General features: G+C 52.3%; 1 pseudogene; it reads left to right on the plus strand.

The window, feature by feature from the left end:
• The window catches only part of LOC116807532 (uncharacterized), a 1,256,502-nt pseudogene that overhangs the window by 856,043 nt on the left and 383,147 nt on the right, over window positions 1-17,312 (plus strand).

Below are 17,312 nucleotides of genomic sequence, written 5' to 3' on the forward strand. Positions count from 1 at the left end.
TAGGCAGCTATATTGTACTGTTGTAGGATTTATTGTAAAACATGAGAACAGACTCAGAGGGGAGGAGGGTGTACCCTCAATCCAACCCCTTTCCACTTTTTTCTTTGTATAATAAATAATAATAGTAGCAGAACATGGGGTTTGAATACTATCAACTTATGCAAAGTTTCATCCAGGCTTACTGATAATATTTTTCTTTACCAGCCAGGTTCAGGGCGAAGAACTTGATTGGGAGATGTTTTGATCAGGGCAAGGAATTTGGTTGGGAGACATTTTCTGTATTTATATTTTATCTGGTGCAAACCATATACTCTTCTCCCTTTTTTAGAAGTTAGAAATTTTGTTATTGACTTTAATAGCTGACTTTTATCTTTTAAAAGGATGTCAAGTGGCAAAATTTCAGTGAAAAAACCTTGCAACTGCAATTTGCTTGTGATAAATCCATGTTCTATGTGTACCTCAGTGGATATTCTTTGAATCATACCAGTTTATCTTGAAGCAATGCAAGAATAATTACTAGAATATTAAGAAAAGACATATATACATACTAGACTTCTTTAAGACAATGATTTACTAAAATATGAATATCGATCCAATATCGATATCCAACTGAGACGGACAAAAACTCTCTAAGAGTTTAAATTTAGAAAGTGTATGTTTATTGAGACAGCCGGGCAGTACCTGGGATAATTCCCTAATGCACACGCAAAAATCACAGGTGTTACAAAGCTTTTTTATTGACAGAAGTCTTGAATACACAAAATATGAATGCATATTCATATCCCTGTCACTTCCTCTGCTCCGCTTCATATGCTAATTGGCAGAAAGGCTATTAAGCATGTGTAGTTCTGTTCCCTGAAATGAGTCGGGGGTCCATTTTGGGGAGGGGTCTCCAAAATGAAGAAGTAAAATAAGTCTTCCTCGTTCTGACCCTTCTGCCTTTCCCATGCACACGTGACAAATGAATCCTTGCCGCTTTCCTGTGCTTAATGGATTCCTAAAGTAGGGGAAGTCTGCAACTGCTTTTGTGTCCCTGAAATCTGTTTGTCACATTCTGTTTCTCATGATAAGCACAGCTACCCAAACATAAAGCTGACAAGCAATGAGTTAATAGATCCTGGATATCTTATCTAAGATCCAGCTACTGTTAACTATGAACAAAGCCTATTTATCTACTTCCACTAAGTCAGCAACATCTAATTTAACTATCATCCTAACTTCCTAAAATTCTTAATTCTTCCAAATTAATGTCTCACTGGGAATGGGGACAGGGAATGGGGAACGGGAATGGAGACAGGGACTGGAAGTGGTGATAGAGACAGGGAATGGGGACAGGGACCAGGAAGGGGGACAGGGAATAGGACTGGGAATGGGGACAGGGACAGGGAATACGGTACAGGGATCGAGAATGGGGTCCGGATTGGGATGGGAGCAGGATGGGAACGGGATAGGGGGGACATGGGAACAGGCAGGGGCAAGGGGACTATGGAAGGGGAGTAAGGAATGGGGCAGCCACTGCAGGGGGACCGGGCATTGGGATGGGGGCACATGGGGACAGTTCCAGGGCAGGGGGTCCTTGACCAGCTGCCCAGAACCTCCACCAGGGTCTCCCAGTGCAACTGGAGCCACTCAGCCTGGGGTGCCCAAAGCCCTGAGCAACTCCCAGGTCCCTCCCAGGAACCCTCAAGTCGCTCAAACCCAGCATCCCCCACATCCCCTGCAAGAACCACCCCCATGTCCCCATCGTTGTCTTAGCTCAACATCTTTATTTTTACCTGCTTTTTAGAGTTTTGAAAGAGCAAAGAGAAATGAAAAGAAAATCCAGGCCAGGGGGGCCAGGAGGATGTGGAGCCCCCAGCCAGGTGTCTTCCCATCATGGATCAGCAGCACCACGGGTCACCGGGGGTCTGCCCACCGGGCTCACTGGGGATCATCCAGCACGGATCCTCCCGTGGGGGATGGAGCTGGAGCAGTGCATGGAGCTCTTCCCACACTGGGGCACTCGCAGGGCCGCCCTTCGTGGTGCCTCTGCTGGTTTTGGGTCAAGGCTGAGCTGTGTGATGAGCTCTTCCCACACCTGGGACACTCGTAGGGTGTGGGACATCACCAGGAACAGGGCTGGGATGTGCCCTGGTGCCTGGGACATCACCAGGAACAGGGCTGGGATGTTCCCTGGTGCCTGGGACATCACCAGGAGCAGAGCTGGGATGTGCCCTGGTGCCTGGGACATCACCAGGAGCGGGGCTGGGATGTGCCCTGGTGCCTGGGACATCACCAGGAGCGGGGCTGGGATGTGCCCTGGTGCCTGGGACATCACCAGGAGCGGGGCTGGGATGTGCCCTGGTGCCTGGGACATGACAAGGGGCGGTGCTGGCTGGGGTTTGTTTGGTGCCTGTGAAATCCCAAGGGCAGTGTCACAGCGGGGCAGCTCTCAGTGTCCCCAGCAGGTCACAGTGTCAAGTGCAGCCCGTGCCAGTGGTCACTGCGCACACGGGGCAGGCTGGGCTGGACAGGGGATGGGGCAGAAACGCTGGCCTGGGACTGGGGTCTCCCCCTGCCTCTGGGGCCCAGCCCCTGCTGAGAGCACCTTGGGCAGGGCACGGGGCTGCTGCTGGGCCAGGGGGACAGGCCGTGCCCCCCGTCCCCTGCTGCTGGGCCAGGGGGACAGGCCGTGCCCCCTGTCCCCTGCTGCTGGGCCAGGGGGACAGGCTGTGCCCCCTGTCCCCTGCTGCTGGGCCAGGGGGACAGGCTGTGCCCCCTGACAGCTGCCCAGGCCCCTCTGGTGCCTGTCCCATGTCCCTGTGGCTCCTGTCCCCACCACTCCCCACCACCTTCACTCCCTCCTTCAAAGCCCCACTCAACCCCTTCACAGTGACCTCTGGAAAGAAAGAATGAAGGAAAGGAAGCGTTTTCTGTTCACCCCGGCTGGATGTCAGGCACCCACCAAAGCTGCTCTCTCACTCCCCTCCAGAGATGGACAGGAAAGAGAAAACAGAATGAAGGCTTCATGGGTTGAGCTAAGGACTGGGACAGATCACTCAGCAAATTCCATCATAGGCAAAACATTTTCAAAATTGGAGATTTTAATGGAATTTATTGTTATCTGGATCAGGGCAGGACAGTGAGAAGTAAAACAAAGCTTTAAAAACTCCTTCTGCCCTTCCCTCCCTCCTTCCCAGCTCTACCTCCCCCCCAGTGGGTGCAGGGAGACAGGGAATGGGGGCTCAGGTCAGTTCATCCCCTGTTGTTTCTCCTGCTGCTCGGGGAGAGGAGTGGTTCCCTGCTGTGCCAGGGGTCCCTCCTGGAGACACTTCTCCATGAACTTCTCCACGGTGAGTTCATCCCACGGACAGCAGTTCTCCACAAACTGCTGCAGCGTGGCTCGCTCTTCCATGGGCTCACAGGTCCTGGCAGGACCCTGCTCCAGCATGGGCTCCTCTCCAGGGGTTTGCAGGTCCCTGCCAGCTCCCTGCTCCAGCACAGGTTTCTCACGGGGTCGCAGCCTCCGCTCAGGCATCCCCCTGCTCCGGCACGGGCTCCTGCAGGCGCTGCAGGTGCATCTCTGCCCTCCGTGCCCTCCATGGGCTGCAGGGCCCAGCTGCCTCACCAGGGACTGACCAGGGAATCTCAGGACAATCAGCTCCAGCAGCTGGAGCAGCTCCTGCCCCTCCTGCCCTGCCCTGCCCTGGGGGTGTGCAGAGCTGTTCCTCTCACATGTCCTTACCCTGCTCCTCCCTGCTCACAGTCACAGCTCCAGGATCACCCATTTTCTTAAATCTCTTATCCCAAAGGCATTACCACCATTTCTAACTGGGTCAGCCTTGGCCAGCAGCCGGTCTGTCCTGGAGCCGGCTGGAATTGACTCTGTGGGACATGGAGGAGCAGCTGCTCTCACAGAAGGTGCTCCTAGAGCCCCTCTCTTACCAAAACCTGTCCATGCAAACCTGCTATAAGTATGATAAGGTTTTCATTGCCACTATTAATTCTTATTATTTCTATTATCTCCATTTTTTGCTAATAATGGTACAGTTGTTATTATTATTACTAGTATTTTTAGTCTTTTGGACTCTATATTAATAGTGGCTAGATTAGAACTGGAAACAAAGGTACTTCATTGCAAGTAGCAGTTAGAGTTTTGTCAGCCTCTTGCCCTGCCCTGTTCTGCGTCATTGCTGTGTGTGAAGCTGCTGCTGCCAGGCCTCCCTATTTCCCTGGTTTGGGAAATTCCATGGCATTGCTGACATGTCAAAAAGAGAGGGCTCATTCCACTCAAAGGCATGCCCTTAGCTCTTCGAGTCCCATTGTTGGAAGCTTGTTTTCTAACATTGCTGACGTTCTCAGCTTCTGTTAATATTTGTGATTTTATACCAAAATGTTCTTGGATATGATTGTGCAAGATTCTCTAATCAGCTTTCAGTTTGCTCTTGGATTCCTTAGCGGTGTGTCGGAGCTGAAGGCAGCATTTTGGGTGGAAGGCTTCGGTGGGAGCTCGGATTGCCTCAGCAGCAGCTGGTTTTGCCCATGTGAGCAGAGCTGGCAGAGATGCCGTGCGCTGAACATTCCGCCTCGCCGGGAGCCGCAGTGCCCGGCCGGAGGGAGCTGCGCCGGGCGCTGCGGGCTGTGCCGGGCCGGGCAGGGGCCGCAGCCCCGGCAGGGCCCGGCCATGGACACGGAGCCTTGGCCGGGCAGGGCTCGGGCCCTGCGGCGCCGGGCGGGCGGTGCCGCTCACGGCGGGACCCTGCGGGGCCGGGACAGCGAGAGAGCCCGGGCCGAGCATCAGCCCCGGGGCGGGCACGGCCCGGGAGGGGGCACAGCCCGGGGGTCCCGCAGAGCCCCCCTGCTCCAGAGCCGCGCCTGCCACAGCGGGGCAGCTGCGGCACTGCGGGGCAGGGAGGGGCCGCAGGGGCGTTCCGAGCGCTCCTTCGGGGCAGCATTTTGTCCCGGGCCGGGGAATTCCCGCGGGCCGAGCGGGCCGGGGCCGTGCCGAGCGCCGCCGCCTTTCCCGGGAGCCGCCGGGCAGAGCTCTCTGCTCGGGGCTGTGAAAAACACCTTCACTCCCCTGTGAAAATTTAAAGAGTTTAATGCAGGACAAGAGGAGACAAGGGCCATACAGCAAAGGTTGTTAGGGCCGGGTGCATCTCGGCACTGAGCCAAGAGCACTCGGTTATCTCCGGAGATACCCCTTGAATACCTTTTCCCTTACACCAGCCTGTTGCATATTCATAGTGCCTTATGCATAGTAAACTTTTTTCCCCAAGCTAATTTACATATTCCAAGAACTGTTTAGCATGGCTCCGCCTCAGTCCCACCTTTTTAGGGCATGTGTATTCCTTGGTTGTGGTTTTGATCCTTTTCTATCATCATCTTCAGTTTTGGCCCCGGCCCACACTGCCTTCAGACGGTGAGTGCTGATGGTTGGCAGATCTGTGCAGGTGTCCTCAGGCTGTGCTCACTGAGTGTTATCCCATCCAAGCAGGCATTTTATCACAAGCATGCTTCTATCAGCTATGGCACTACTATGTTTGAGCTTAATGAATGAACAACAGAAATAAAAACTATATAACAAAGTTATTGTAACACCACACATATAAAATCCAATTGAATATTTGCAAAAAGCCAATATTATAATATGTATCTATAACAGGGCCAAGGGCCGGGTGCCCGCTCGGTGGCTCTGAGACAGCAGATTTTATTCTTTCCTGTTCCCCTGACTCTACCACCATCATATCTAGGAATAGTGCCTGTGGATTTTTTTATTGCTTTCTTGCAATTGTTTTCTTGCATGGTGACTGCCACAATCTTTGCTTTTAGTTTGGCTTTGGCCACAGACTTTCTGAGCCTCCTTTAATAAATCATCTAATAATCTATCATGCCAATCTTCAATTTTTTCCATTACCTGGCCAAGCACAAAGTTAATCCTTAACAAAGCTTTTCTCACATCAGTCTCAGGATCCACTCTGGAACTCTGCCTCCTATTTCTCCCAAGTCTGTCCAACCACTCAGCCGGAGCCTCTCCCCTCCCCTGCTGTGCCCCAAAAGTCCCTCAGCACTTTGCCCTCGAGATGCTGCTCCCCCTATTTCCCCAACAATCAAATTACAATTCTCATTTATATGTTTTCTCCCCTCCTCATAATTTTGACCCCACTCAGGAGGTGCAGGTGGCATTTTGCCCTCCCCGGGGGGGCCTGTGGATTTTCTTTACTCCAGGCTTTTATGCCTGCAATTCTGATCATTTCCCTTTCTTCTGGAGAAAATAGTATCTGTATTATCGACGGTATTTCTTCCCAAGTATAAATGTTCGAACTTAAAAATAAGTCTCATTCTTCAGCAGTGCTTATGGGATCCTCCAAAATCCCTTTGATTGATTTCCCACTCCTTTTGTTTTTCTCTTTTTCCCTCTTGCTCCCCTCCCTTTTCTTTACCTGTTTTCTTATTTTTTACGCGTTTTCTGTCCCGTTTTTCAAAATCTTATCTCCATGCCTGTGTTTCCCACTTTCTCTAATAACCTGAATACCACCTTCTTTCAACTACCCACGTAAAAAAATCCTTTTCCTCACAATACCATTTAATACAATACACCTCCCTCCAAGGAAATAAAGCTCAAAATAAACAATCTACATTACATATACTTCCATGCATCGATATTTACTCACCTTTATCTCTCCCTCTCACACATTCATACCCTCAAGCCTGTTCATTCATACTTCTCGACTTCACAATACTGTTACATATACTTTTGTTAGCCCACACTCACTTTTATTTTACACTCACTCTCACATCAGCACAATCCACCTCCCTCCAAGGAGATAAAGTAAAGCTCAAAATAAACAATCTGCATTACATATCCTCCCATTCATCTACATTTACTCACTTTTATTTTTCACTCACTCTCACATACAACAACAAGATACTTTTTACTTTCAGTCTACATTACATATCTACACCCTGAGTGCTCTTGGAATGTTAATCCCTCAACCCAGCAGGTTTAATCCTGGATGTCTCTCATCGCAGCAGAATTTTAGGTGTTACTGGCCAGTCCCGGTGTTCTTGGATATCCCTCAGTCCAGCTGTGTTTTCCAGCCCCAGATCCCCTTGGGCATATCCTCAAGCCGGCAACCCTGGGTGCTCTTGGGATGCAAATCCCTCAGCCCAGCAGGTTTGAATCCTGGATGCTCTTGGGCACTCTTATCCCTCAATCCAGCACTCCACGGGGTTCCTCTTCTTCCTAAGATCCAGTCCCAGTTTCCGCGGGAGGGATTCTTTCTTTTTTATCACTCCCTTGGTCTCTTTACTGGCCGTTTTTCACATGAAAAAGACGAAAAGCAGCATGAGAGACTACAGCAATCACTTGGCAAGTCTGGGATACCCAGCAGCTTCTGTCACACACATTCATTCCCCCCTTTATCCGCCCCATCCCAACAAATTCTCACCTATCCTTTGTCCTTGGGTCTTGGTTCTTCCTGTACACTTTAGTCTTGGGGCTAATTACTGCGGTTTTAGGGAATCCTTTCCCTATTCTTTGTTTTATTGTCTCCTTTTGCCCATCGATCATAACCTGTGTCTGTGGTCACACACCAGGGGAACAGAGCAAGGCTGCCTAAATAGGGCAGGACCCGTCTTCCTCACCCTGACTCTCCAAGGCCCCGGCAGAGAGGTGTTAGAAACTATCTTTTGCTACCAAAATTGTGAAACATGCCAATCACTTGGCTGTTAAATTTTTAATAATAACATGGTTATTAAAATAGTAATACAATTAGAGTAATAAAAATTTAGAGTTAGGACAATAATAAGACAATAAAAAGCAAAGAATTAAGGATGTCCAGATGCTCTCGGGCACTTAAGCCACAACAAGCATACCTTGTGAACAAAGGAACCACCCTTAAAACTACACTATTGCATATTCATATATCCTTCATGGTTATGCATACATTCTATTTAAAACAAGAAACTCTGTCTGTTATATGCCAACTATTTCCTTTAATCCCCATGGCGTCTTCGAGTCTGAGCAAGGCCTGAAGAAATTAGATTCTTCTGACAAGAAAACCATAAATTCCTCTTCTTTGGAAGATTTGGGTGTTCTGTGATGGTTATGTCAAAGCGAGTATGTCATTCCTTAAAAGAAAACCCAGATACATAGTTTCTATTTTAACTACTAAAGCTTCCATTTAACTACACAACTACATTTACAGTACTATTAAAATGTTAATACAGCACTACTATTCAAACTAACATATGTGCATTTTTCACCTTGGGCGTCTGGTGGAGTATCCCCGGAAAGTGCCCATCTCTGCAGGGAGCCACGTGTTTTTAATTGTAAATTAGGTCTTTCTTTCTCTGTCATCTGTGGTTTCCAGTCTTTCCCGGCTGGGTCTTCAGGTCATTTAAAACTTTAAGAATCTTTTTCTACTAGCACAACTGACTTCATGTATATTTTACATAATCACGAATTATTCCATAATTTATATTACAATGGGGCTGCACAGATCCCCCTGCAGGTCCGTGGGGATGCAGAGATCCCCCTGCAGGTCCGTGGGGATGCAGAGATCCCCCTGCAGCTCCGTGGGGATGCAGAGATCCCCCTGCAGCCCCTGGAGGAGCCAGGCTGGAGCTCGGGGATGCCTGAGAGGAGGCTGTGACCCCGTGGGCAGAGGGGCCCCGCTGGAGCAGCCTGGCCTGGCAGGACCGAGCCCGTGGCACAGTGACCCACGCTGCAGCACTTGGAGGGGGCTGTGCCCTAGGGGATGGACTCGGCTCGGAGAAGTTCCTGGAGAAGTCTCGGCTGGGAGAGAGCGCAGGGTGCAGCAGGGAACGACTCCTGTCCCTGGGCAGAGGGAGAAGCCGCGGGGGATGAGCTGAGCATGGCCCCATTCCCTGTCTCCTGCCCTGCCGGGGGAGGAGGTGCAGCTGGGAGCAGGGAGGCGTGGGGAAAGCTGCATTTAAGGCTCTGCACTGACTTCTCCTTATCCTGCTCTGAGTCTTTGGAGTTTTCTGCCAGAAATCTCTCCCATCCCCCGCTCACCCACAGGGCTTTGGGCAGGTTTCCCTTTTTGGGGGAAATCAAAGCCAAGCACCGATGCACTAATGAGGGGCAGGAGAAGTGAGGCTCCCGGGCTTCCCGCAGAGCCGGAGGCACGGAAGGCGCAGGGCCGGGAAAGCCGTGGCGGGAGGTGCGGAGAAGTTTGTTTGTGTGGGCAGCTCAATCCCGCCTCGGGCCCGGGCCCGTCCCGGGGCTGTTGCTCATCTCCGGCTTTGCCCTCACGCAGCGCGGGGGGCCCTGAGAGCGCGGGGCGAGTCTGGGCCGTGCGCAGAGCCCGCCCCCAGCTCGCTGCCATTGGCCGCTGGTGCCGTCAGTCGTGGTTGCGGCGCGCTGATTGGTGGGAGCGGGGCGCAGCACGGCCCCGGCGGCGGGCTGAGGGCGGCCGTGGGCGGGCAGCGGCGCCATTGGCGCCGGGAGCGTCTGTGCGGGCCCGGGAGCGGCGGCAGCGGCCGGAGCGCGGTGAGGCGGCGTCGGCGGAGCTCGGAGGCGGCCCCGGCGCAGGTGGGAGCCGCGCTGGGTTCTGCGGGGGCTCGGGGCTGGCTGCGGGCGGAGGGGGCGGCAGGGGGCTGCGGCGGGTCGGTGGTGCCGTGTCCGGCCCGTGCTGGCCCCGGGCTGAGGGCGCGGCGGGAGCGGCTGCCCGCGGTCTCCTTCCCGCCGGGGCCTGGGCAGGAGCCGCTGCCGGAGCAGCGCTGGCTCGGCCCGGCTGCTGTGGGTAGGACAGAGGGGGCTGCCCCGCGGCCGGGAGCGTGCGGGGAAATTCCCGTCGCCGGAGGTTTCTGTGGCCGGAGGAGAGCGAGGAGTCCTGTAAAAGTGACTTTATTGCCGAGCACGGGGAGAGGCCGTGGGGCATTTGCCGTGCGCTCTCTGCCATGGTTGTAGTCCGCAGCCTCCTTTTTATCCTCATTTTCCCGGCCGCATCTCCCTCTGCCTTTGCCCACGGGCTGAGGTCCTTGGAAGGTTCAGACTTCCCGATGCGCCTGCTGCCTGTCCTCGTTAATATGCACCCTCCTTTTGTATACCAGCCGATATTCATGGCTCTGTTAAGCCTTTGTTCTCCTGGAAGTTCGGGAATTTAGCGGGACTTTGAGAAATTGTGTGGCTCAATTTGTGAAATTTATTGGAACTGATGGTTTCCCCCTTTACTTCCTTATCTACAGGTGCCTGGCCCTATCTCCAGGCAGATTCACTCCTCAACTCTGTTTTGTTCTTCCCGGGTCCTCTTTAGTTTTGGGATTATTCTCGGTGCCCTCATTCCCTGTCCTTTTGTGGCCGTTTGTGGATCAGGAGGCCTGGCTGCCACCTGCATCCCCTGGCTCAGCTGCTGGATGAGCTGCACTGCCAAGGTGTGGAGCATGGTAAAAAGATGAGAGTTGCTGCAGCACAGAAGAGGAGAAGCAGCATTTGTTTAACCCCTTGTCTGCCCGGGAGCCATGAAAGTGTGTCCCATTCCCATCCTATTCATGTTTGGACCAACACATAAACTGTTCACCTTTATCTTTTTCAGCACTTTTCCCTTGTCATCTCTTTGCCAACAGCAGTTTGAATCATTTAGTTCTCCACAAACTCCTCCTTTTTCTGCTCACAGATAATCTGATCCCATTCCCTGGTGAAATGTTGTGTTCCTCTTTTAGTGGAAGGTCAGGAGCTGGAGCTGTCTAGTTGCTTCTTCTTTTGAGGACAGCTTTTAATCTAATGATGCCATTGAAATGATAAATGGGTTCTGTCTCCTGGTATGAATTAGTTTGGGTTCCCAGGGGCTGGTCCGTGGTGTTGTAGGATTTGTTCTGGTGGCCCTTCATCTTTTCCCCATTTCTGGGTGCTCCCTCAGACTGAAGCTGCATGAATGACTGCATTTTTCTAAATACATCATCAAATACTTAAATTCCAACTAATTTCTCTGAACTTGTTCTAGCAAAAGCCCCAGTGCTCTGATACACCCTGTACAGCACAGACAGTGACAGCAGATGTTGGAGTGGGCAGGGGGATGATCCCCCCCTTATTTTAGTGAAGTTTTCACAACATTCTCCATTTGCTGTTTCCCTTTGCAGCCTCAGCCATTTCTGTTTCAGAGTCAGATCCTCACCATGGGCTCTGCCTTCAGCCGTGCAGATTCCATCTGTGCAAGCAGGCAGAGCTTGGGGTGAGGGGCAGAGGGAATCAGCCAATTCCTGCCCCAGGCCAGAAGAGCCAGGTACATTGTCCCCACTCTGCCCCAGCAGTGTTAATTTGCATTTCTAAAGCTCCTCCTGGGTGCCTGGAACGCAGCTTCTCTTCCAGAGCAGCTTAGGCAGCCTCACATGTGCCCCCCCCCAACCTGCTACTTTTTCTTTTTTTTTTTCCTTCAAATCTTCTATTTATGAGTTAAAGGGTCACCTTCAAATATCTTCTAGCTTCACAAAATTTTGCCTTAAGGTGAACGTCGAAAAACCCAGACCAAAATTTTTCTATCTCTAAGAGCCACGCACAAACATACACAAAAAATTTTCAAGTCAATTAAATTTTTTCTCCTTCTCTAAGTAAAAACTCATTCTCTCATCCCTGACCCAAACCTAATCAGCAATATAGGAGTAATTTAAAAATACTCTAATGCTCTAAACTTAGCACTGAAACTGCAGGAAAAAGAAAAACTCCAACAATATGTTTATTGTTAGAGTCAAGGCATTCCTTGGTTCTGGCCAGGATGTGCAACAGAAATCATTCCATCCCCACATAGCCCGGGTGTGCAGAGAAAATCGTTCCATGACACCTAAAGTATCAGTAAAATATATTGGAGTATATAATAAATAGAATACTATCGGAGTAAAACCTCCGTGGCTTTTACTAGATTTTTCCCAAACTTGATACAGTTTGAACCAGTCTAAATCCACTGGTTAAATGTTCCAAAGTTTCAAGTTGTGCAGTTTTTAGTATTTGGTTTCCTATTGGACCCGGATTTCTTTGCTTCTGCTGTTAATGAGGTGGGAAGTGCTGCATTTCCTTCTCAGCCTTTTGCAGACCAGGTGTCTGCAGCCCTGGCAGTGTCTGGGGTAGGTGTTGGTTGCTGTTTGCTGCTGGGGTTGATGTTTTGCTGCTGGGCATTATCTTTGTGGGTATCTTTTGGGCCATTCCAGGTGTGTTGAGATGTTAAACTCATCTCCATTGAGTGGTGCAACATCCCTTAACAAAACCTTTAACATTCCTTTCCCCAGGGCCAAGGCAAAGCAAGCCAGAGTAGAGAAATGAAAGGTTAACAATGTTAAAGTCTATGGGCTGGTGTATTTTCCATCAATGCCATGGCAGGCAGGGCAGTGTATGAGTGTAAGTGAGAGCCAGAGTGGAATTGTCCCGTGCTCTTGCCCAGCAGCTGTGGCAGGGCAGGCCCAGAGAGCGCTGAAGCTGCAGCAGTGGCAGCAAGGGCTGTCCCCGGTGGCTGGAGCTGCCAAAGGAGGGTGGCCAGGCCGAGGATTTCAGCAGAGGATGTGTGGGCAGGCCCAGGGCCTTGCCCCGCTGTGGAGCCCTGGCTGCTGCTGCGCTGCCTTCAGTGCAGGCTCAGTGGGGGCCTCCCATCCTCCTGCTGCAGGCGGGAAGTGCAAATCTCCGGGGCTGCAGAGACCTGGAGCCGAGGCTGAGGGGTCCCCCCCGTGCTCAGCTGTGCTGGCGGCTGTTTCTGGCCTCGGGGCCACTTGGCACGGGCCACGCCACTTGGCCACCAGTGGTGCTGCTCTGCACTCCTTAGGCAGGAGCCGATGTCCTGCTGGGATGTTGGCAACAGCAAAGTGCCAAGGCAGGCTCTGTGCCAGCCCAGCTTCCTGGGGGAGAGATTGCACCAGAGACAGGATTCTGGCCACAGACTGCTTTAAATGTGCATCCCTTATCTCCACCCTGCACTAGGTAGAGAATTCCCAGGGTAAGGAATTCCCGAGATCAATTGCAAGGGGAAATAATTGAATATCTGCCCTGGGTCTGGCTCTTCTTCTTGCCCAAGCCAATGGCAAAAGCCGTACCCATGGCATCTTGGTTTCTATCCCCAGCTTCCAAAGGTGTTTCTTCCCCTTTCATTCTTTGTACCCAGCCTGAGCTCTGGGGGTGCCAGGGGTTCTGGAGGTCCCATTGTATTCCTAAAGCTGCCATAACCCCCTGGAGGATCTTTCCTGGAAAATGAGTTCTGCTGTCTGTGTCTGTTGCTTCCACAATACCTTTTATTGGAGTAATGTCTTTTAGAAATACCTTAATAAGTGATCCAGTGGCTGCTGAGCAATCAGAATTGCTTTTGCCCCCCTGTTAGGTGAGATGGTGTCACCAGAAGATATTGAAGCCTTCCTGCTCAGGGCATTCAGTGCCAGGCTCTTACAAGCACACACAGCTGTGCCGGTTGAGCTGACCATGGGGGTAACCTGGGCTTTGTCTGATTCCCTTTCCTCAATAACAGCGTGTCTTGGAACTCTTTTCCCTTCTGCTGCCCTTGAAGAGCCATCCACAAAGACATTTTCTGCCTCAGGCCAGGCAATGTCTCCTGAATCTCCCCCAGGCTGGGTCTGGAGCTGTGTCACTTGAATGCAGTGCTGGGTTTCTTCCCAGCCCCTCTGGGGGCTGTTCAAACAGGAGGCTGGGTTAAACCCTTCCCCTGTCCTCAGTTCTGAATCCTCCTGTGCCACTGAACAAGTTTCACACTGTAATAACCGAGCACTGCCCATCCATTGCGAGGCTCTTTTGGTTATCAAAGCTTGAACTTGATGGCAGACTGGAACAGTTGGAGATCCTGTTGTCATCAGGTTTTGGGCCTCGGTTCTCGTTGAAGCTGTGGCTGCACAATTCTGCTGACAATGAGGCCACTCTGGCCACTGGGTGAAACGTTTTGGCCCAAGAATTCCTTTGGCATGGCCCTGTTGAACATTCCCCTACAATTCCAATTTCTTTTCTGAGTCTGGAAGAGCCACAGCTGAGGCATCATTATTTTTGGTTGTTCATTTTCTCAGGTTTTTCTCTCTTTCTCCTGTCCATACCACAGCATGGAGGCTGTGTGGGGTTAAAAAGTCCAGACATTTGGCACAAAGGTACAGCAGCAATAGCCTCTGTATCACCTTTTACAATATTACAATGCCGTCATCAAATTCCTTCCTAGATAATTACAATCACAGTAGGAAGAGAAAAAAATTAGTTTAGTTCAAATAAACCTCCCACAGCTCCTAAATGAACAAATGACACCAGCTCAGCTTTCCCATTTATTCCCTTAATAATGAAAACACTCCTTTACAATGTTCCCCCCTTAGGTGCAAGATTCAGAGTGGATGGAGAGGCCCCTGTGTCCATCAGGAGAGGCCTCCTCTGGATGCAGACCCAGCCTGGATGTTCTCCAGGGCTGCAGTGTGGTGGGTCCCCGGTGGGATGGGAGCTCAGAGAGCCCTGACAATCCATGTCCTTGCAGGGGTGGACTCGCTCCTCCTGAGGGTGCTGCTGTCTGTGCTTGCAGTGTCCTTGTGGGCTGCAGCTGGAGCCCTGACTCCTTCCCAGGGGCTGTTTGGGTGGGCTCTGCCCTGGCCAGGAGGGCAATGCCTCTGCCAGGTGCTTGTGGCCGAGGCCGTCCCCTGGGTGCTGGGACCCCCTTGGGCCCTGGGGTTGGTCCCTCAGGGGCTGTGGGAACTCTGCCATGGCCTTTGCCTTCAGCTTGGCCTTTTGCTTATCCCTCCTTGCCTTCAGCTGCTGTGCCTTTGTGCCCAAGTGCTGCAGGGCCTTCTTGTGCCACTCCTGCAGCCCCGGTCACTGCCTGTGGGTGCTCATCCTCTGAGAGCTGCTGAGCTTTCTGCAAAATCTTTCCTTTCTGCAGGGACCCAAACCAAATCCTTCACAGAAAATCCTGAAACTTCCATGTGCACTCTGCATTTCCCAGATGTTCCTTTGTTTTGCTCCTTGTGCTCAGGGTCCCCTGCACAGCCCGGATGGCAGAGCCGGTGCCTGTCCTGCCGCAGTGTCCAAAGGCGGCCCCCCCGGCGGGCAGGGCCGGCAGCTCCCCGGGGCCGGGCAGCGGCCAGGGCGTCCCGCAGCCTCCTGGGGGCCGGGGGCCACTGCCGGCCCTGCCCGGGGCTGGTGGGGTCAGGCAGCGCCCGGCGCTGAGCCCCGGCTGCCCCACAGCCCCGGCCCGGCCCCGCAGCTCCCCACAGGCCCCCAGCCCTGCTCCCGGTCCCGCACCTCTGCGCCCGCTGCTGCCGCTGCCCACCACAGAGAAACCCCTGACATCCTGACTTCCTGCTTTTCCTCTCCTGGAAACTGGGAATTCAAAGTATCAGCTGGCAAATTGTCAGGATAAGACCCTGCTAAAAAACATCTCAGTCCTCTGTATTGTTCTCTTCCTCCTCTTTTCCATCATTCTTTTTCTTACCACATAGATTCCTCCTGCTGCTTCTGTCTTATCCATATTGCTGCACACTCCTCTTCACCCAATCTCTTCTCAGCACACCAACACCATCCATCCCCTCTTGTCCAAATCCCTTCTCGACTTCCCTTATTGTCCCCCCTGGGTTCCATGTCCTTAATTTCCTCTGGGGGAATGTGCAAACTACCTCAGCATTCTCCCACGGGACCCTTCAGAGACATTTTGGGATCATCATTCCTTTGGCCAGGACCCCTCCCTGGCTTTCCCTTTTCACCCCTCCATGGGTGGCCTGCCATGTTCACTCCCTGAAGATCCCAGGGCACTCACTGATGAGATTTTCAGTGCTCTCTCCCTGCTGACTCTTCACAGACCCCCCTGATGTGTCACTCGTCTGTCTCCTGGTCACTCCCGGGTCCCCAATCAATCCCCGGTGCCGCCGCCAGCCAAGGGAGCCGATCACCCAAAGTGGGTGAGGCACCTTCAGCTGCACTCCCTGCCCCAGGGTGTGCGGAAAAATTGACATCACCAGAGGTTTCTGTCCACAAAGCAGACAGAAGAGTCCTGTGAAACTAATTTCATTTCTAAAAATGGGAGAGGCCTTTGGACATTCCCCATGGGATCTCTCCAATTGTTGGAGGACACAGCCTCCATTTCATCCTAATTCTCCTGGCCACATCTCCCTCTGCTTTCCCCATTGGCTGAAGCACTTGAGAGCTACAGACTTCCTAATCCACCTACTACATACTCCCTTAGTATGCTCCCTGCTTTTATATAGCAAATTATATTCATGGCTCTGTTAAGTCTTTGTTGTTCTTCTGGAAGTTCATGAATAGAGCAGGGCCTTGGCTGAGCAGCAGTCTGTGTCATCAATTAATAACATTTTCTGAAACCAAGGCTTCTCCTGTCACTTCCTTACATGAAAGTTGCTTGACCCTATCTCCGAGGGGATTCAGAGCATCTGTTTGTAAAGACACTTTGCTCTTGCTCCTTTCATGGGGGTCCCCCGTTTGTGGGACATCCCCCTGGAGCAGGGTCTCCCCTCTTTGCTGCAGCCCCAGCCCTCAGGCAGAGCTCAGCCAATCAGAGCCCGCGGCGCTGATGACTCACCAGTTGCCAGGCAGACTCGCAGCTCCCCGCGTTCCCCACCTGGACCCCACCTGCGCCCCCCCCTCGGCCCCATCGCCCCCGCGAGGGGAATTTGGGGAGGTGGGAGTGGGGCAGCGCCAAGGCCGGGCCCCCCCGCGCTGTCCTGGCGGGAGCGGCTGCAGTGGGGACCGAGTGCGGGCGGGAGCGGCCGAGAGCCCAGCGCTGCCCCAGCCCGACCTGCCCCAGCTCCATCCCTGCCCCTCGGCTGGGATGCTGTGGGTCTGGGGGGAAGAGGGAGCCGGCAGTGGGTGCTGGGCCTGGGGGCAGGAGGAGAAGGGAAGGAGAAGCAGGCTTGAGGAACAGAATGGTCAAACGATGCAGGTGGCAGGAGAAGGTGGGATTGTGCAGGAGAAGGAGGAATAGCAGGAGAAAGAGGAGTGTAAGGATGAGAAGATATACAAGAGGAGGAGGAGGAGGAGCAGAAGGAGGAAGCAGCACAAGGTTCCACTCCTCCCTGTATCTGCAGCCTCCCCCCAGCTCCAGGAGCGTTGCTTCCCCCACATGCAGCAGGTGACTGTGGAGGGGGATCCAGGATTTTCACGGGGTGAATCTTGGTGTTTCTGAGCTTTCTTGGGCTAAATGTTGGTGCCTTGGTTTTATGTGGCAGCTGAATCTTTATGTTTTGGAGTAGGTTTTTGCTGGCTTGTGATGTTTGGGGAGTTTTTGATCTGTGTCTTGAAGTTTGCGAGATTTTTGGGCTAAATCTTGATGTTTTGGAGGTTTTTACAAACACAAGATTCTCAATGACTTCCTGAGATGAACTTGGGCAAGGAGGAACCT

Source organism: Taeniopygia guttata, chromosome 37, assembly GCF_048771995.1.
Source record: "Taeniopygia guttata chromosome 37, bTaeGut7.mat, whole genome shotgun sequence".
Lineage (NCBI taxonomy): Eukaryota > Metazoa > Chordata > Aves > Passeriformes > Estrildidae > Taeniopygia > Taeniopygia guttata.